This window comes from Piliocolobus tephrosceles, unplaced genomic scaffold, assembly GCF_002776525.5.
Source record: "Piliocolobus tephrosceles isolate RC106 unplaced genomic scaffold, ASM277652v3 unscaffolded_34134, whole genome shotgun sequence".
NCBI classification, from domain to species: domain Eukaryota; kingdom Metazoa; phylum Chordata; class Mammalia; order Primates; family Cercopithecidae; genus Piliocolobus; species Piliocolobus tephrosceles.
The window spans coordinates 1-8,446 of NW_022317793.1; the positions used below are offsets into that span (position 1 = coordinate 1).

The 8,446-nt window shown below is 36.2% G+C and overlaps 1 non-coding gene across 1 annotated transcript; it reads left to right on the forward strand.

Annotated features, from left to right (window-relative positions):
* The first annotated feature begins 4,642 nt into the window (after nucleotides 1-4,642).
* LOC113222745 lies at nucleotides 4,643-4,833 on the forward strand. Its single transcript, XR_003308520.1, has one exon. It is a non-coding gene; the product is annotated as a U2 spliceosomal RNA (small nuclear RNA).
* Nucleotides 4,834-8,446: the final 3,613 nt, after the last annotated feature.

Genomic DNA, 8,446 nt, shown 5'->3' on the forward strand with positions numbered 1-8,446 from the left:
TGATACTCTTTCTTCCAGTTGATCGAGTCGGTTACTGAAGCTTGTGCATTTGTCACGTATTTCTCGTGTCATGGTTTTCATCTCTGTCATTTCATTTATGACCTTCTCTGCATTAATTAGTCTAGCTGTCAATTCTTCCACTCTTTTTTCAAGATTGTTAGTTTCTTTGTGCTGGGTATGTAATTCCTCCTTTAGCTCTGAGAATTTTGATGGACTGAAGCCTTCTTCTCTCATTTCGTCAAAGTCATTCTCTGACCAGCTTTGATCCGTTGCTGGCGATGAGCTGCGCTCCTCCACAGGGGGAGATGCGTTCTTATTTTTTGAATTTCCAGCCCTTCTGCCCTGCTTTTTCCCCATCTTTGTGGTTTTATCTGCCTCTGGTCTTTGATGATGGTGACGTACTGATGGGGTTTTGGTATAGGTGTTCTTCCTGTTTGATAGTTTTCCTTCTAATAGTCAGGACCTTCAGCTGCAGGTCTGTTGGAGATTGCTTGAGATCCACTCCAGACCCTGTTTGCCTGAGTATCAGCAGCAGAGGTTGCAGAAGATAGAATATTGCTGAACAGCGAGTGTACCTGTCTGATTCTTACTTTGGAAGCTTCCTTTTAGGAGTGTACTCCACCCTGTGAGGTGTGGGGTGTCAGACTGCCCCTAGTGGGGGATGTCTCCCAGTTAGGCTACTCTGGGTTCAGGGACCCACTTGAGCAGGCAGTCTGTCCCTTCTCAGATCTCAGCCTCCGTGTTGGGAGATCCACTGCTCTCTTCAAAGCTGTCAGACAGAGTAGTTCGCGTCTGCACAGGCCTCTGCTGCTTCCCCTGTTATTTTTTAGCTGTGCCCTGTCCCCAGCGGTGGAGTCTACAGAGACAGGCAGGTTTCCTTGAGCTGCTGTGAGCTCCACCCAGTTCGAGCTTCCCAGCGGCTTTGTTTACCTACTTAAGCCTCAGCAATGGCGGTCGCCCCTCCCCCAGCCTCGCTGCTGCCTTGTGGTTAGATTGCTGCAGACTGCTGTGTTAGCAAGGAGGGAGGCTCCGTGGGCATGGGACCCTCCCGGCCAGGTGTGGGGTATATTCTCCTGGTGTGCCCGTTTGCTTACAGCGCAGTATTGGGGTGGGTGTTACCCGATTTTCCAGGTGTTGTGTGTCTCAGTTCCCCTGGCTAGGAAAAGGGATTCCCTTCCCCTTTGCGCTTCCCAGGAGAGGCCATGCCTCGCCCTGCTTCAGCTCTTGCTGGTCGGGCTGCAGCAGTTGACCAGCACCGATTGTTCGGCACTCCCTAGTCAGATGACCCCAGTACCTCAGTTGAAAATGCAGAAATCACTGGTCTTCTGTGTTGCTCACACTGGGAGTTGGAGACTGGAGCTGTTCCTATTCGGCCATCTTGCTCCGCCCCCTCTATTTCTTTTATGCTTTGTAATCTTTTGCTAGGATTTTGGAATTTGGAAAAAGAAATATCTTCCATTATTTATATATCAGTTTCTTGTATTAGTGAGGGTTCTCTAGAGAGACAGAACTAATGGAATATATAATATGTAATATATATATTATATATAATATATAATATATATTATATATAAATATATACACATACACACACACCACATACATATAGGAATTTATTAAGTATTAACTCACATGACCACAAGGTCCCACAATAGGCCACCTACAGGCTGAGGAACAAGTAGAGCCAGTCCAAGTTCCAAAACTGAAGAATTTGGAGTCCAATATTCGAGGGCAGGAGGCATCCAGCACAGGAGAAAGATGTAGGCTGGAAGGCTAGGCCAGTTTCTCTTTGTACATTTTGTTGCCTGCTTATATTCTAGCCACTCTAGCAGCTGATTAGATTGTGCCCACCCAGATTAAGGGTGGGTCTGCCTTTCCCAGCCCACTAACTCAAATGTTAATCTCCTCTGGCAACATCCTCACTGACACATCCAGGATCAATACTTTGTATCTTTCAATCCAATCAAATTGGCACTCAGTATTAACCATCATATTTCCTAAAGAGGAAGAATTTTACCAATCAGCAGAGCAAGTTTCTAGGACTTCTCAAACCCTTTTTATTATCTTGCTTCCCCTAGCCTGTGCCTTTGGAGCTATAGGTCTAGTGTTCTTTATTCTTACCTCTGTTTTTAGTGGCTTTCAGAATCTGATGCTGGACCCATGAACACTCCAAGTTAGTTAAGATAGAAGTCAGTTGTTTTGGCAGTTCCCAGATGGTCTGGAATGTTGGAACTGGGCCACTCTTTTGTTTCCATTCCAAGAGAGAAGCCTAAATATGAGGGTTTTCTTGCCATTGCTCCACTCTATCTTCATAAAGGGAGGGTCATAAATACATGTGCCAAAGGCTAATATATATATATTATATATATGTATACACACACACACACACACACACACATAGATACACGTATGTATATATGTATTTTACCCTTTTACTTGAATTCCTTCTTTATTTTACAATGACCTGGGTGATTCTCAACTGCTCTCTAGAGTTCTCACAGAGATATTTTGGTCTGTATATTATTGCTAACTCTGCATCCCTGTGGCAGAAGGAGGTCCTGTAGCTTGCTAGTCTTCTATCTTGCTGACATCTCTTCAGAACTAGAATTTTGAACATCATTCACCAAGAACAAAGCAGGTAGTTATCTGGTCCCGTTTAGGCTACTCTAGTGAAATTTTATCTAGAGCATTACATTTATTTCCAGACAGTACGTATTAAGACCTACAGAGAATAACTAGACCATGTTTAAAGTAGAGAATGCAGAAGTATAAAAGGGCTAAAAATTATATGATGCAAAAGCAGAGAAAAAGAGCTTGCAACATCAATAGAAATCAGAAAGTAAAGGCTTATGTGATAAGATTTGATTATCTTCATCTTTGAACCTTAGTAACTAGTGCATACCAGGGTCTCAACAAGTATTACTCTAACAAATCATAATATTATGGATTGGTAATATATAATATGACCTTCAACCAGTTGAAATAACATGTTTGTTCCATTGTCACAAATTAGCATTTGCCTATGTGTGTGTAGGTCATTATAACTACCTGATTTTATATCTAAGGATACTAAGAAAGCGGAGAGGGTGAGCGGGTTGCCTCTATCACTTAGCAAATAAAAAGAATTTAGAATTTGTATTTTGAAACTAATTTCATCCTGCTAAATAGAACTAAGCGCATCCTCTTAATCACTTTCATTTATTAAAAAAATATATAAAATTTGTTCCACATGTAGTATTGAGAAGCTGAGAAACTAAGATGTAATAAAGGCTATTTATATCACAGAATAAGACAAAAACTACAAATCAGTGCTTTTTCATTTTAAAGATCCTGAACTAGCACACCAGTAAATATGTGCCTTAGAAATGATAGAGACATGGAACATGTTTTATTACATTTAAAACTGCTAGTATCCCAATCAGATATTTGATGGGGAAAAACTCTATTAAATGTTTTCTATTGAGTTGTTCAATTTTTCTATTGAGAATCTAGATAAATCATATTGAAGAGTGGTCCTAGTGGTTAATAATATCTATTTTTTATATTATAAATTGCAATGGCAACTATGTTTGCCACTAATTGAGGTCCCATTATATTTTAGGTACTCAATTTACATGTGCTATTATTTTCTTGCATATTTATTTTCATGTATTTATTTACTTTATTTGCTCAACAAATATTTTTCAAGGCCAAATAGCTGAGGAAGATTTTATGTGCACAAAGTGCTCACCAATGGTGAAGAAAATATTAAAGAGTTATAAGAAATCTTTTCAGTAACCCTAGTAACCAGGTGCTAGTGTACCCATCTTAACAAATGAGAAAAATAAAGCCAAGTAATTTGAACAAGAATTTAGTATTAATTAGTGGTATAATTTAGATTCAAATTCAAATACATATGACTTTCAAGTTACACCTTTCTAATTTATAAACTATTTTTGAAAATGTTTATTATGACCTTCAAAAAGCTACCAATTTTTCTAATAAATGGAAGCTATTTAGAGTAATTTGAAGTGCCTGATTAAAATATTTCAGAGTAATTCACCAATGTAAAGACAATGATGATTTTAAAATAAAAGTATGAATAAAATTTGGATTTAATAATTAAATACTATAGCTCTTTCTATACAGAATATTTGAACATTTTGAAATATTCATCTGAATTTCACATATTAACCCCAGGAATATCATTGATTTACCCATATTTTTGTCAACTTACATACCTTGTTTTTATTCTGAAAAATATAGTCTTCTTCCATAAAATGCAAAAAAGTCATCCACTTAAAGGTGGATGACTACTTGTGGTTAGGAAGAAGCAGGATTTGAACTATATCTTTCTCAAGTCAAGGATAGCAATATGGGAAATGCTTCTCTTTAATGAACATAAGTATGCACCAGATTAGCATTATACTATTTGTAGTTACACACTTGGTCATAAGAAAATGAGTAACCTTGGACTAGTTATTTGCACACTAGGCTTTTCATACTTTATTTGCAGAAAGAGAGAATTGGATTAGATCATTTGTTTTCAATTGATTTCTTAGAAGTATTTATTATGATGCCTAATGTATTAACTGTGTATTTTGAAATATCCGCTATTTACTATCTATGAAGATGTAATACATTTATTATGAGATGATATATGATTGTTTCTCAGCCTTTTGGCTAAGATCAAGTGTAGTATCTATTCTTTCCAGTTTAATACTTGATATGTCCTCTATTTGAGGATGCAATATTAAATGAATTTTTGGAACTCAGAGATGGAATAGGAGCTTGTTCAATCCACTTCACATATTGACTTGGCCTATCAATAGTCTCAGAAATGGTACCTCCAAGAGAAATTTTAAAAAATACAATATTTACTTACTTTTCTTTTAAACATAACAAAGTACTGCATAGTATTAAATGAGACCTTTTGATCTGAAATGTAACTATTAGTTACTACAGTCTAGCTAAATGGAAAGAATCAACATTTTACTTGGCTTACTGTGGGTAAGTCTCCTTTCTTTGGTCATTTGTTCTACTAAGGTATTTCAAAGATGAGTTGAGATCTCTTGGAGACCATTAAATCCCAGGTAGGAATCCATCACAAATAATGACTGTGAAACTTCTTTTGAATTTTTGAAATCCTATGAGCCTTTCTCCTTTCTCATTTCAGCACTGAAATAAGAATTTCACATTGTTTTCCTAACTATGAAAGAAATTCAGTTCTAGGACTTTTCTGGTGACAGTTAAATTAAGCCAACATTATTTATTTTGTGGTTTTTTTTTTTTTTTTTTTTTTTTTTGCATTACAGAAAGCCAAGTAAACAATAAAAGTTTTTTTGAGGTCTTTTTCTTTCAGTTGATATCTTAATCAGAAATTTTCATTTTCTCTATCACTATTATAGTGGATAGTGAACATTTTAATATTGCTCAAGACTCTTTTTCTATGAATATACAGTAATTATTGTCTCATTGATTGTGAGCTCTGGAGTAGGTAAAAAAATGTTTATTTTAGTGTCAAAAAGAAGATTAAAATGCAGAATGGTTACTTTTTATAAGGCAAAATAATGAAAAGCATAACAATGGCTACCGGAAAGTTACTTTTTAAAATAAATTGTTTAATATTAATGAATTATTTTATAGCAATTTATTATTTTTGCTCTTGTGGAAAAGTCATGACTTCTGAATTTATGATGAATTTTTATTATTAGTCTTCTACAAATTCCTCACATTTCATGAATTCCAGATAATACAATACTATTAATTGCAGATAATAGAATAGAAACACATACTATTTTATACACATAGACACATACTCACACATATAGTTATATTTCACCTAATTTCAATAATAATAGTTTGCCTCAATAAATGCTTTACAATGTCCAATGATCTAATTTAATGATCATGGCAATTTTATTCATGTTTGTAGTGGAAAGTCTGGAGGCTCAAGTGACTTCAACAAGATAAATTTAATTAATAGATGATTTGCTCTTATAACTTAAATATTCTATTTACAAATTCAATCTTGACTCATTAATTTACTGATTAGTCTATTCTATGACTATTTAATGAGACATGTGTAGCAAAAAGGACCCACAGAGTTTCTCCTTCATGAGAATATACATTGTAGGGTAGGAACAAGACAATAGCCAGTAAACAAACAAACCAGGAGTTTTCAAAGTGGTATGAAGTAGTATAAATTTATAAAAGAGTAGAACAACAAAATAGAGACTGATAGATTCAGGTGGGAAGGTTGACATCTTTACAGACACACTTGTCAAGGATGATGCCTTTACAAAAATAATATTTTAATTTAGGAATGAAGAATGAGAAGGGGAAAGTAATCTCTAGTGCTAAGTGAAGCTATTCTATGCAGAATAAATAGGAAGGTCAAAATCTCTGAAGTAGGAAACAGTTGAACCAGTGTAATTTACAGGAAGAGTTTGGTTCTATAAGAAAGAGATAGAAAGAGAGCTTTATTCTAATAAATAATGGATAGGGCAGAGAGAGAAAAGGTTGGAAAGACATTTAGGAGGCAGATCATGCAGTCTTGTGAGTAGCTGGATATAGGGGAAGAGTTTAATGGAATCTACAATCATGGTGGGATGGACCCTTCAGTTTTAATCAGTGTATTGGAATGAACTCAGATCCCTTATGACTAGGAATGAAAAATCTAATGATCTATCTTCCAACTATGTAAAATTGTAGGTGTTTCTCTCATTTTTATTACAATCAGATTCAACTAGATTATAAAAAAAAATAGTACAAGAGACAAACTGAATGGATTTGCATGAACATGTGAGTGTGTGTGTGTTTGAATCCTTATTATCTTATCCCTCTAGGAGAAGGCAAATTACTTTAATCAATTTTCTTTTTTTTTCTTTTTTAGGTTAGGATAGTATATTAGTCTGTTTTCTTTTTTTTATTTTTTATTTTTTTATTATTATACTTTAAGTTCTAGGGTACATGTGCATAACGTGCAGGTTTGTTACACATGTATACTTGTGCCATGCTGTATACTGCACCCATCAGCTCGTCAGCACCCACCAATTCGTCATTTATATCAGGTGTAACTCCCAATGCAATCCCTCCCCCCTCCCCTCTCCCCATGATAGGCCCCGGTTTGTGATGTTCCCCTTCCCGAGTCCAAGTGATGTCATTGTTCAGTTCCCACCTATGAGTGAGAACATGTGGTGTTTGGTTTTCTGTTCTTGTGATAGTTTGCTAAGAATGATGGTTTCCAGCTGCATCCATGTCCCTACAAAGGATGCAAACTCATCCTTTTTTATGGCTACATAGTATTCCATGGTGTATATGTGCCACATTTTCTTAATCCAGTCTGTCACAGATGGACATTTGGGTTGATTCCAAGTCTTTGCTATTGTGAATAGTGCCACAATAAACATACGTGTGCATGTGTCTTTATAGCAGCATGATTTATAATCCTTTGGGTATATACCCAGTAATGGGATGGCTGGGTCATATGGTACATCTAGTTCTAGATCCTTGAGGAACTGCTATACTCTTTTCCATACTGGTTGAACTAGTTTACAATCCCACCAACAGTGTAAAAGTGTTCCTACTTCCCCACATCCTCTCCAGCACCTATTTTTCCTGACTTTTTAATGATTGCCATTCTAACTGGTGTGAGATGGTATCTCATTGTGGTTTTGATTTGCATTTCTCTGATGGCGAGTGATGATGAGCATTTTTTCATGTGTCTGTTGGCTGTATGAATGTCTTCTTTTGAGAAATGTCTGTTCATATCCTTTGCCCACTTTTTGATGGGGTTGTTTGTTTTTTTCTTATAAATTTGTTTGAGTTCCTTGTAGGTTCTGGATATCAGACCTTTGGCAGATGAGTAGATTGCAAAAATTTTTTCCCATTCTGTAGGTTGCCGGTTCACTCGGATGGCAGTTTCTTTTGCTGTGCAGAAGCTCTTTAGTTTAATTAGATCCCATTTGTCAATTTTGGCTTTTGTTGCCATTGCTTTTAGTGTTTTAGACATGAAGTTCTTGCCCATGCCTATGTCCTGAATGGTACTACCTAGATTTTCTTCTAGGGTTTTTATGGTATTAGGTCTAACATTTAAGTCTCTAATCTATCTTGAATTAATTTTCGTATAAGGAGTAAGGAAAGGATCCAGTTTCAGCTTTCTACTTATGGCTAGCCAATTTTCCCAGCACCATTTATTAAATAGGGAATCCTTTCCCCATTTCTTGTTTCTCTCAGGTTTGTCAAAGATCAGATGGCTGTAGATGTGTGGTATTATTTCTGAGGACTCTGTTCTGTTCCATAGGTCTATATCTCTGTTTTGGTACCAGTACCATGCTGTTTTGGTTACTGTAGCCTTGTAGTATAGTTTGAAGTCAGATAACGTGATGCCTCCACCTTTGTTCTTTTGACTTAGGATTGTCTTGGCAATGGGGGCTCTTTTTTGGTTCCATATGAACTTTAAAGC